The 12,473-nt window shown below is 46.5% G+C and overlaps 1 long non-coding RNA gene across 1 annotated transcript in view; it reads right to left on the bottom strand.

Moving 5' to 3' along the window:
* Nucleotides 1-2,083: 2,083 nt before the first annotated feature.
* The window catches only part of LOC109286948, a 21,587-nt gene continuing 11,197 nt past the window's right edge, over nucleotides 2,084-12,473 (bottom strand). Inside the window, exon 3 of the long non-coding RNA XR_002094727.1 lies at nucleotides 2,084-2,094. This is a non-coding gene — a long non-coding RNA (uncharacterized LOC109286948). The remainder of the gene's footprint in view (nucleotides 2,095-12,473) is intronic.

The raw sequence follows: 12,473 nt of genomic DNA, 5'->3' as shown, positions 1-12,473 counted from the left end.
GGATGGGAAGGCAAAACAATCACCACAGCGCTACATCCTCATTGATTAACAAATGCAGCCATCCTGGTGTGGGCTGAATCAGCTGGTGCCTCTTTGTGGTATTCACTTCCTTCCCCCATTGCTGTGTTGTATAAGATCTGACTGCAGGAAATGTGTTGCCACTTATAAATAGGAGCACATTTAGTGCCTACCCACATCCCTACTTGGTTGTCTTAGTAAATGGCAATATAAATGTGTCCAGCAGATAGCACTGGGCTAGCCTTGTGTATGTCCACATGTTCATTAGCCCAGAATGGCTCTCAGGTATAGTATGTGTGAAAGGGTACCCCGGGAAATGGGACACCTGGTCCCTCACCCTGGTATTATGTGTGCTGACCACCAGCGCAAAGGAGGAAGCACCCCTCAGAGGAAGGGGAGAGAGGAGTTGCAGCCTACACTAACAAGGAAACTGGCTAAAGATTTTTTCCTGCTGCTGCTGATTGCTGACTCAAGCACTTTGCCTGTCACTGGTTCCTTGTAAAGAATAAGGGAAACTTGCACTCTTCCACTCTCAGAGGCCAAGGAGCAGCAGTGAGAATGAGACAGTGATCGTTTCCTGGAGGGCTGCATCCTGTACACCTCAAGGGAGCTGTTGAGAAATAAAGTAATGGTCTCAGAGGTACTTCTTGGTGCAGATGCTCCAAACTGGTGGTGGAACACACGCCATCCACCCTGGAGTAATTACTGGGGAAAGCCAGGTGTTGCAGCAATAGTGCATATGAGGTAACCTCCCCATCTGATGGATGAGTCAGTGCATGACGGTTCTTCCTCTGATTTACATTTCACCATTGACCCAGCTAGAGAGTTTTCAGTGTAACTAATTATGCACATATCATAGCAGAACTCCAAGGTAAGTAGAATACAGGCGTGTGCACCACCACTGAGAACATTAAGATAATTGTCCTAAGGACAACTATATGGCCTTGCCTCTTATTGGAGATGGAGCCAAGCCACACCATTCAGAGGTGATTTTTGCATTTCACTTTCCCACCCTCAGAGATGCCTGGGTCTGGGATTTTTGGTTCTCTTTGTTGTAAAAATAGCAGCCACCTGAAACTAAAGTCCAGGGTGGGATTTTAGTCTGGAGAAGAGATGACGGAGAGGGAATTTAACAGCAGCCTCTAAGTATCTAAAGGGTGGTGAGAAAGAGGACAGAACTAGACTGTTCTCAGGTTAGATATTAGGAAACACTTTATTACTAGGAGGGTAGTAAAGCACTGGAACAGGTTACCCTTAGAGGTGGTGGAATCTCCATCCTGAGATGCTTTTACGACTTGTGTAGACAAAGCCTTGGCTGGCATGAGATAGTTTGATGCTCCTGCTTTGAGCAGGGGGTTGGACTAGATGACCCCCTGAGGTCCCTTCCAACACTTTTTTTTTTTATGATTCTGGCGTCTATTTGGAGACACCATGTGCACAAACTGTGGGTCTGTCTGTTTAATCTGTCTTTTCCTATGGAACCTGAGCGTGGTGTTTGGTTGAGGTTTTATTGTCTTTATGATCTGACCCCACCAGGAATTGTGTGTGAGAAACCATCAGCCTGTCCAGGCCTCCTTGCAATGTACTGCTAATGGGCAATGAAGGCTGCTTACTTTTCTGTTCCAAATGCAACCATGGTCTTTATCCCAATGAAACCAGGGGTTGGTGCAGCCTGTAGTAGGAGTCATTTAGGCACCATGTGTTTGGGGTATGGAAAGCAGGCTGGTATGGACAATGGGGAGATTGCCTAGAACCCCTCATGACTGCTGTACCTCTGGTAAGAGAAAGTGGTTCCAGGAATGAGCTGCTTCAGGAAGGATGATCACTTAGCCTCGAGACCAGGACAATGCTGGAATCAAATGGAAATTCTTCAGAATATCAGAGGGAGCCCCAGGTGAAGCTCCCACTTGGCTAAAGGGAGTCAGAAGTGTGATCCTCCCTTAAAGGAGGTGAGAGGATCCAGGAGAGTCATCAGCCCGGGTTATTAGGCAGTATGAAGGTTTAGTAAAGCCTTCTGAATCCTACACATATAAGAGTCACAAACAGCTTATTGCCACAAATATAACCAGCATCCAGCTGGCATATTCTGTGCTGTTCCTTTGAATTCAATAAAAAACAGGCTACATGGGTTTCATTTTTCCACATCTGCAGCACATTATGTTTTTTTTTCTGTAGCGTCCTCTGTTTAAATCAGCACAAAGTCAGTGGAGGCTGGTGACATCTGGCAGAGGGTAGGCAAAATGGAAACATGTTTATGAGCCAGCTGCTAGCACCGGAGGAGCATCATACTGCATCTGTCAATGAACAGAACAGGAGGCAACCATCCTGTGCTCCCTTTACACAATAGGTTTAAGCCTGGTCTCATTGGTATCACTAGGAGTTTTGCCTTCGGCTTCCTCGAGAGCAAAATTAGGCTCCAAATCTTTTTCTGAAGCTTTTTACTAGTCTTGGTCTGTCCTGTCTATTTAGAGCAATTGTGAGCAAGATGCAACCAGGGAAGCCATGTCATTCAGCTTGCAGGGCTCCACATGGGTCTGGAAATTTGGCAGTGGCAAGTAGTGGCAGCATGAATTGCTGTAGCTCTTGGGATCATGGCAATTAATGTTGCCACTGCTCATCCTTTCACCAAATTTCCAGGCCCCTCAGGAGCTCCATGGACCAGATGCAGAGTGTAGTGTCATTTGGCCTGCAGGGTTGCTCATGGGATGGTAGGAGAAGCAGCAGCGGCCCCAGCTCTGGGAGCTGCAGCAACTAATACTGCCACCCAATTGCAGCCACGCAGGCCAGATGATGTGGTTTTGCCCTCTGGATATGGCTTGCAGACTGGTGGGCCACATGAGCTGGGCATTACTGATTTAGACTGTCAGCTCTCTGGCAGCCTCTGAGACTCACTGTAAAGTTTTTGGTGGAATGGGCACCAGTTTTTGGTTGCTCCCTGAGTACAACCATAATAAACATCATCATTCATAGTAATAATAACAGTAATCAATTAGAAGAAACTAGAACAAATGTTAGTACAGCATTACAGAAGGGTCCTGCTGGCTCAGAAGAAAGGGAAGACTTTCCTGCTATCAGTCCTAGACACTGAAACCTTCTTTCTATCTTTAGTGAATGGCAGGCTATCCAGAGAGATGGGGCTGTGATCCCACCCGAGAGAAGGGGCAAGGGAGTACAGAAGGGCAGAGTGAGTGAGGGAGGGAGAAAGCAGGTATGAGGTCAGAGAGGAAAGGTAATGTGAGGGCCTCTGGGAACACAGCTGATTGCTCACTAATTCTCTAAATCCACCGTCCCTGGAAGAGTAGGACTCGTGCCTGTGCATTATGTATGGGGGAAAAAGAACAAGGCTGGGGATGAGGGAAGTGTGGAGCAGCAGGTGTCATGCACCTCCACTTTCCTGTGCGGTCATGCCCGTCAGACCTGTCATCAAACCACTGCGTCAGGTGTGGGGTGGCTGGCAAGCAGCTGCAGATTCACCAACCGGTTCCTCCAGTTAATTAGAGAAATGCTGAATCCAATCAAAGCCAAACCGGTTTTGACTCAGGCTTTGTGTGCCTGGAAAGGAAGATAAAATGTGAGATCAAGCTCCCTGCCCTGCAGCGGTGATGTGAAAGGGGTCTGAAGTGTTTTAAGTTTGTGAATGGATGTGGTACTTCCCTGAGCAAGAGTCACACCTGTGCACAAGGCTGGACACATGCTTCTTCCACCAGCACCCTCAGCCCTTTCCTGTGCTACACCCAGCCCCACAGCAAGCTGGTCCCACCCAGGCTACTCTTCCCCTGCTGTTTTCGTGCGTAGAGTCTGTCCCCAGACCTGAATTCTGTTGTGGTTTTACAAGAGAGGACAATTGGGGGCTCAGATGAGACACAAACAAACTCCTCTCTAATTATGATCTAAGTTGAGAATTTTCTGGGAAACTTGTCCACACTTTGCACAGGAGATGCCTGTCAGGCAGAGACAAAAATAGCCAGGCTTGGGTTTTGCATATGTTTGGTCTGACCTGCAATGCAGGCAGAAGACATCAGGCTGGCACAGATAAGTCCGGGGGCCTAGCATCAGGGATGAGAGCAAGTCTGGTTTCCAAGATCCTATGAAAAGTGTCCTTGCAGCAAGGACCTTGCGGGAGCTCTGCCAAGACAGAATACATGTTTTTCTTTACGGCTATGGGGTGTGACTGATTTTCCTTGCATCATTTTTTCAGGATTCATCCTGAATCAGTGCCATTTTTCAGTGGGCAGTTTTGAATGTCAAATGCAAGTGATCCAGAAAATTAACAAGACACCATGTCCGCATATTGAAATTTGTCCTTTCAAAGTCTATTGCAAATGTGTCTCATTCTCGCTTATGGAAAATTCGACTCCATGACTTTCTTTCCTGTTATGGGAGTCCTCAAGCTTTGTTAGTAGTTGTGAGGAAGATGGAGAAACAGAGATGGAGAAACAGTGTGCTGTGTTGTTATGACTCTGCACTTAAGTGTTTTCTTTTTTAGAAATCCCTCCATAAATGCAGATAGAAAATAGATGAAATCTGCTTGAATACAGGTAGGAGAGCTAGTTTCAGGCAGGGAAGAACAATGGTAAAACAATAAAAGAAGCTGACACAGTTCAAGCCCTGGTAGAAGTGAATGTGTACTGGTGGCTGTCTGTGTTTGACTGAAACTACTGTTAGAAGGAGTTGATCCTGTTGAAAAAGGGTCCTGATGCGAACTCATTGATGCAGATGTCTCATTAGCTCACCTGTATATAAGGGAGGTGCAAGCGATCCACTGAGCAGAGAGGATCCAGAATGTGGTCTTGACAGGCCTGAAAGAGGAACCCTACAGACAAACCATCCTGAGGAGGGGGCTAGACCTTTATCTTGTTTGTTGTTTTGTTTGTTAGAACCAAAATCCAGGACAAGAAGAGTCTGGATCTCATACAGCAGCAGTTGCCAATCTGTTCAAGCTGCAGGCCACAATGACCCAGTTCAGGTGAAAAGAGGATTTCATAGATTTCATAGACATTCGGGCTGGAAGGGACCTCGGAAGATTATCAAGTCCAGCCCCTTGCCCCAGGGGCGGGAAGTCAGCTGGGGTCATAGGATCCCAGCAAGAAAAGCATCCAAATTTCTCTTGAAGGTGTTCAATGTAGGTGCTTGAACCACATCCGAGGGCAGGCTATTCCAGACCTTGGGGGCTCGGACAGTAAAGAAATTCTTCCTTATGTCCAGCCTGAAACGGTCTTGCAGTAGTTTATAACCATTTGACCTTGTCATCCCTTGGGGTGCTCTGGTGAACAATTGTTCCCCCAGATCCTGGTGGTCACCCCTGATAAACTTATAGGCAGCCACCAGATCACCCCTGAGCTTGTGCTTTTCCAAGCTAAAGAGCCCCATGGCTCTCAACCTGTCATTGTAAGGTCTCTTTTCCTGACTTCTGATCATGCGCGTGGCTCTTCTCTGGACTCTCTCAAGCTTCTCCACATCCTTTTTGAATTGCGGGACCCAAAACTGGATGCAACTGGATGGATGAGTAGGAACCAGGACCCAGATACTGCCACTGCTTCTCCCCATAGTGGCACAGGAAAGCAAAGCCCGCTGCTGCCAAATTCTGTTGAAGCCCCATGTCCATGGGCTGGATCAAATACAGGTTTCCCTTTGTTTATGGTGTATGTGTGTTCCTGGAAAACAGTGCATAACTTCACAAAAAGGGAACCCACTTTACAATGTAACAAATAGGGATACATTCCAAGACCTCAACTGTACTGACCTCAAGACCCATTTCTACCACTTTTACAAGGCAATTTTGGTACTCACCAACAGCAGGGCACTATCATAATGGGGATAGCAACCACAGGAATGCATGGCACAGACAACGAGCGAGGAGCACACATCCACGCAGGAGACTATATTTTGGTGCGTGTCACTCCCACAATGCATCACACAAAGCAGCTAACTACGAGATTCCACCACACTGATTGCATAAGAGTGAACTTATGTTGCATATAACACATTTTTGGTATAAAAAGGGTCATCGCGTAAGAGTGAATTTGCACATAGAGAACCCGCATAAAGCAAGGGAAACCTATAGTTCCAGGGGCTGGATCCAGCCCATGGGTTGTAGGTTGCTGACCCCTGTCATTGAGCAAGTTGGACAAGCCACCTCTTTTGGGATGCCAACATGGCTCTGACTGTCCAATTTTATGTTGCCAAATGCCCACACCTCTCCTTTTTAGAGAGACATAAAGAGGTACATGCACTGGGAATAGGAATCCCACATTTGGGAAGCTGCTGCAGAAGTAGGAGAGAAGCTAAGCACAAATATGTTCTTTATTCTGCATGTCACAAATAAAACTTTGGCTTCCAAAACTAAACTGTCTTGTCACACTCCACACAGCTGTAGCCATTTCAGAGCTGAGTACATAATTATTTAGCAAAGCAGGAAAAGCAGAGCTATACAGCTGCTGGTTACAAAATCTGCTGATGTGCAATGCTTATGAAGATTTACAATTGCCAGTATCAGGGACAACAAACTAATTGACACAATATTATTTATTGGCTATGGAGAATGTCCACACCTGGAGTAATACTCAGGGTTGCTGGTGAGAAGGTGAGTCTCAAACCATCTTCTACTTAATCTTAGAGTATATCTTCATTCCAGGGTGTGACCAAGGCTGGGTTCAAGCACCTGGAGAAGCCTCACTTGGGCATGGCAGCTACACTGCTAAGCTGTATCTAATTTACTCTCTCCTCTCTAATGCTGGGTAGAGCATTAAGTCCCTGATACAGCACTTAAGATGTTATTAACTGCTTAATGACATCTTATAGTGACCTGGCCACACATTCATTCAATTAATGGCGTGATAAAACCAGGAAAGAGAGATAAAGTTATTACACAAAATATGTGTAATAACTTTGTGGCTGGTTCCTATTCTGCCTGTAACTGAACATGTAGCCAGTCTCCCATCCTCCAGAACACAGGGCATGTCTACATGTGCTTTTACATATGCCTAAACTTAATGGTCATTTAAACTTAATGCCTAAACTTAATACGCATACCTAAACTTAATGCGCATTAAGGTGATTTAAGTGCGTATCTACATGTGCACGCACAAAGAGGTATCAAATTTATGTGCAAATAGCTAATCTGCATTAGCAAATATGTAGACACACTAATGCACATTAACGCAGGTGTGTGCCTGTGTGGACTGACTTGGGACTAAAATTAGTTCCAAGTCAATTGGCTCACACCACGTTGATGTGCATTAGCATGTCTGCACATTTGCTAATGCAATTTAGCTATTCGCGCATAAATTTGATACCTGAGGTATAACCTTAAATCACCATTTTAAGGAGCATTAAGGGTATGCACATGTAGATGTATGACCTTAATGTGCATTAAACTGAGCTAATGCACTTTGAATGCAGACATGCCTGCACCCTTTTTTGATCCAGAGACTGGGAGCACTGGTCTTCTAACTGGGCTCCCAGCTGGGGATAACAATGAGCTCCCTGTGCTGGGAGCCCTGACCATCTGACACAGCGCCCAGTCACAGGAGCGCAGCCACACCCCACTGCTGCTGAGAACTCTGAACACTGATGGGGCTCCCAGTTGCGGGCGTGCATGGTGTGCCCTTGGGACTGGGGGCTCCGATCAACTGAGAGGCTACCAGCCAGGGAAGCAATGATTGCCAGTCCAGGGAAAACCTGGGATCATGATCCCAGATTCTCTCTGCACTGGCAATATTGTGTGATGGGATCTGATCCTCAATCCCATAATTGCACCTCCTGACAACATTGAGAGAGTCCAGAGGAGGGCCACCTGCATGATCCAGGCACTACAGGGCAGACCCTACAATGAGAGACTGCGGGACCTGAACCTGTTCAGCCTGCGCAAGAGAAGGCTGAGGGGGGACCTGGTGACAGTCTATAAACTCACTAGGGGGGACCAGAAGGGTTTGGGAGAGGCATTGTTTCCCCTAGTGCCCCCTGGCATAACAAGGAATAATGGCCACAAGTTGTTGGAGAGTAGGTTTTGATTAAACATCCGTAAGAACTACTTCATGGTCAGGGCAGCTAGGACCTGGAACCAACTTCCAAGGGAAGTGGTGCTGGCTCCTACCCTGGGGGTCTTTAAGAGGAGGCTTGATGCCTACCTAGCTGGGATCATTGGAGCCCAGTTTTTTCTCCTGCCCTGGCAGGGGGTCGGACTTGAAGATCTATTAGGTCCCTTCCAACCTGACTTCTATGATTCTATGACATTGGGATTGTGCATCAGATCCCATTGCACCTTCTTTTTAATGTCTGTCAGTGGCCTTAGTGTCATTAGGACTTCTGGGGGTACATCCCTTGGCTCTTTGTTCTGTGGTGAGCTGAGATGCTCTATGCTTCTTTCCCTATAAAGAGTGGGAGATCTTATTGATTCTTTTGAGTGTAAAGGGGGATTTTTTGAAACACATTGGAGGACCTGAGTGATTTGATCTGCATCCTCTCTGCACAGTGGTGGGTGAGTTACCAGCTCAAATGCAAATGGAGCCTAGGTCCTAATTTATTCCTTGCTATATTACTCAGCCTGGGTGAAAAGCACCGTATGCCATGTATCGGAGATGAAAAGGCTGTGTATGAGGAGTAGAGGGGTGGGGAATAGCAACACCTGAGTAAGAGCCAGGGCTCACTACATTGCACACATACCCCATATACATTCTCCCTTTCTCTCCAGGAGGGACATTTGCCTTTGGAAATGTCATGGCTCACTGTTGCCTTCTGGAAACACTAGAAAAAGCTCATGGAAACCAGAGGGGGTGTTAAAGAAACCTAATCTTTCCATGACTCATTCACCTGTAATAGCAAAATACATGCAGCATGGAAACAACAAGATGCCATGGGTGTCGGTGCACCATATCTCTGCAGTTTTTTCGAGAGCCTCCAGGTTTAAAGCTGCAGGCTGCTACTTGTAAACACACCAACTCCACCAGCTCAGCTCAGCTCAGCTCAGCTCAGCTCAGGAAGGTGACTGACATGCCTACAGGCATGTCTGATCCATCCTAAGAGAGGGGTAAGCAAGCTCCAGATACTCAGGGGGGCCTGCAACAAAGTCTGCTGCTTATTCATAAAGCAAGGTCTGTACATCCCTCAGAAGTTTCCCTATCTGGCCCCTGAGCCAGAGCCCCTCCACCCCCACATACCCATAGCCAATCTCTTGCTGAGTAAATCTTGTGGACTGGAAATGCTTGCTTTTGTTTAGATGGATGTGAGATAGTTCACCCTGGCTCTCAGTTCAGCTACTTCAATCTGTAAACTCAATGTACACAAATGCTGTTGGAGAATTAATGGGAAACTGAGGAGGGAGAAAAATAAAGACAGATTGTTTCAGGCCTGAGCTGCAGCAAGCAGTATTTTGGTTTGGTGACTCTCGGTATCTAAGAGATGGGAATGCAGCAATACTTTTAGAGTCCAGAGTATACACGGAGCCCGATGAGATTGTAGGCTAATATCAACAAACCTGCTGAAAAAGCAGATCCTGTCTGCTCTGGCAAAGCTGCAGTGTCATTTTTCTTTCAACAAATGAATCAAGACAATAATAATGTTGTGCATATTGGTCAGCTCCAGCCTACATGATTTATTAGGGATCAGAAACAACTGCACAAAAAAAAAAAAGTCCCCCAACACAGAAGTCTTTATTTATTTTTTTATTTTATTTTTCTTTTGACATGCCCAGACAAAAGGCCACCTAGCTTGGTCCCATAGGAAGGATTCCTTCTCCCAGATCATGTTTCTTGCTGGACCACCAACCCCAGCTGGGCTTGCTGCTTCTATACTTTAACATTCATGATGAGAGAGGCAGGGTGGTCAGAGCCATGGGTGGTGCAGGGTGTGCCTGTGTGTGTGTGGAGGGGGTCTGTATTTTATTCTAGCTCTGCTAGTGACTGTGGGCAGGTAAATTCCCTTCTCTGAGTCTCTTCCTTTCATTTCTAGGGGCAGAGCCAGTCTCTTATTATGTGTGTGTACAATGCCTTGATTTGCATAATGGGGTCCTGATTTTGACTGGGGCTTCTACGTCTTACTGGAATAGAAGTTATTCATAATTGTCATTATGGGCAAAGCCCTCATCACTATTGGTCTCACAGAGCTCTGTCTGTACTGTGAAGATGCTATACATAACCTGCAAGAATAGGTGTGCACACCAGCCAAAAGTTGTTTTACAAACATGCCATGCAGGCCCCTGTCTATCTCCCTGGGCTTTGGGTGTTGGCTTTATGTATGCAAATGAGGCATGCAGAATAGACCCATTCCTGCAAGCCCTCTGCCCAGGTAACTCCCATTGCATTCAGAGGTTATCTGCATTAGAGGACCTGTAGTTTCAGGTGCAGATTATCTTGGTGACTTAAGGCAAGTTTTGCAAAGTGCCTAATCCTAGTCCACCTACTAGACAACTAAGTGGATCCCATGCCACCTGGAGTCCCTAAAAACCCATTAACTCATCTCTCTTCATAGCATACCATCATTTTAGCCTTAAGACTAAGTCATAAAAATGCACTAAGGAGAAGGACCCACTCATCTTTTGTGTTAATAATTTTTCCAGGACTTCAACAAGTTGGTATAGAATTGAATGTAGGTGCTAAATCCATTAAGGTGCCTAATGGGTGGAATAGGATCCAGCTCAAAGTGTCTAATTTACCAGTGAAATCACTTACATATCAGATGTCTAAGTAGGTTTTAGGTGCATAACTACACTGGTGACTTTGGGCCTTACTCCCTGCATTCTCGGTTGACTCTAGTAGATAAAGCAGCAAAAGCTAGAGAGTTTTCACTTGTTGCTTGCCTGTGAAGTGGAAGACATTGGGGTTGTATTTGCTCAGTGGCAGCAGCTCTCCTAGCCAGTCAGAGGTTACATCAGAGCTGGGAGTTGCTTAATGTAAAAAGCCAAGCATCATGCTATTTTTGGCAGGTGCCCAGGGCATTCAAATGCTGGCACCAGCCTTGTCTCCATCATCACTTTGTTGTTGTTTCATCCTTTCCCACCCTGCCTTCTCCAGCGAGCCAAATCAAGGAATGAATCCTCTTGGCAGAAGGTGGGAGGGGGCAAAGCAGTTGACTCCTTTTTGTCACATTTCCCTCCATGGCTCCTCATGATTTAGGCAAGCAGTATGGTGGCTGCTAAGTATTAGGTATTTAATGCTTAAGTTCCATGTAGAGGGACTGGGAGTTTATTGTTTGGGTGTGTGACACTTCTGGCTCTGTTGGCCCATTTGATTAGATTCAAGGTATGACTAAATTAATGACATGTCCCTTCTGAGGGGCTGGTGTCCTCTCACAGTGCCTTGATACTGCAGTATGTATGGTTTTTACACTGACAATCTGTATCCTGCACTGGCAGGGAGACAGTCTGTAGGTAGGGACAGACATTACACATAAACCGGTTTAAGTGATCAGAAACTGGTTTAAACCTGTAACAGAACAGACATTCAGTGCACATAACCCAGTTTGAAAATGGCTGAAACTGGTTTGAGATAAGCCTGGTTGAGTGTAGTATCAGACTTAACTGATTTGGGTCAAACCAGTTTACGCAATGCTGTCCCGGACCCCTTCCTAGTTTAACTTAAATCAGAGTCCCCCAGCATCCCAAATGCTTTGCAGCCCAGGTGGGGCTGTGCTGTAAGCTCCAGAGCAGGGCTGGCCCCTCCCATGTGTCTGGCTTCCCCCTGCCCCATCCCCTGCCACTCTCTGCTCAAGCAGGGATTCCCCTGCCTCCTGTCCCACTGTAGCCAGCATGTGGTCTGCTAGCTAATGCTGAGAGGTGTCTGTGTAAGGCAGACAGGACAAAGGCAGACAGGACAATGTCTGCTTAGGGCTTTTTGAAGCTAATCAGTAGGTCAACTGATAATGTCCCTCTGTTCCTTCCTTGGAAAAAGTTGTTTAGAAGAGAATGAATTAATGAGAGGGGCTTTTGTTTTCTTGATGGTATGCTAAATGCTGTTATCAACACCCTGCTGGCTCCCTTGCTGGGGGGAGGGGAACCCCTCCCTGATCAGAGCATCCTGTGGGGGTCTGGCCACACCCCCCTCAGCTCAGCACTGTGGAATGGAAGGGAGGGTTGCTTTAGTGCCCCTCTGGTTTCTAGCCTGAGCAACTCTACATCCAGAGGAAATGTCTGTACATATGTGAACCAGTTCAGGAAATGTCTGTACATATGCGAACCAGTTCAGCCTAGTCAGGTTAGACTAACCTGCAAAGATTGAATCAATTCAGGCTCAGTCTTTCTGAATGTCTGTCCCTAGCCTGATTCTAACACTACAGGGTGGCCAGGAGATCCGCGGTAGGACCCAGAGGGTGGTGGTTGACAGAAGCCAATTGTCTTGGTGCGCGGTCACCAGTGGGGTTCCTCAAGGCTCTGTCCTAGGGCCTATACTGTTTAACATCTTCATCAATGATGTGACTATTGGTGTCAGAAGCGGACTGGCCAAGTTCACCGATGACACCAA

Source organism: Gavialis gangeticus, unplaced genomic scaffold, assembly GCF_001723915.1.
Source record: "Gavialis gangeticus isolate Ggan-Ray unplaced genomic scaffold, GavGan_comp1, whole genome shotgun sequence".
Classification (NCBI taxonomy): Eukaryota; Metazoa; Chordata; order Crocodylia; family Gavialidae; genus Gavialis; species Gavialis gangeticus.
Note: the sequence above shows the minus strand (reverse complement) of the source record. Positions and strands in the feature narration are given on the sequence as shown.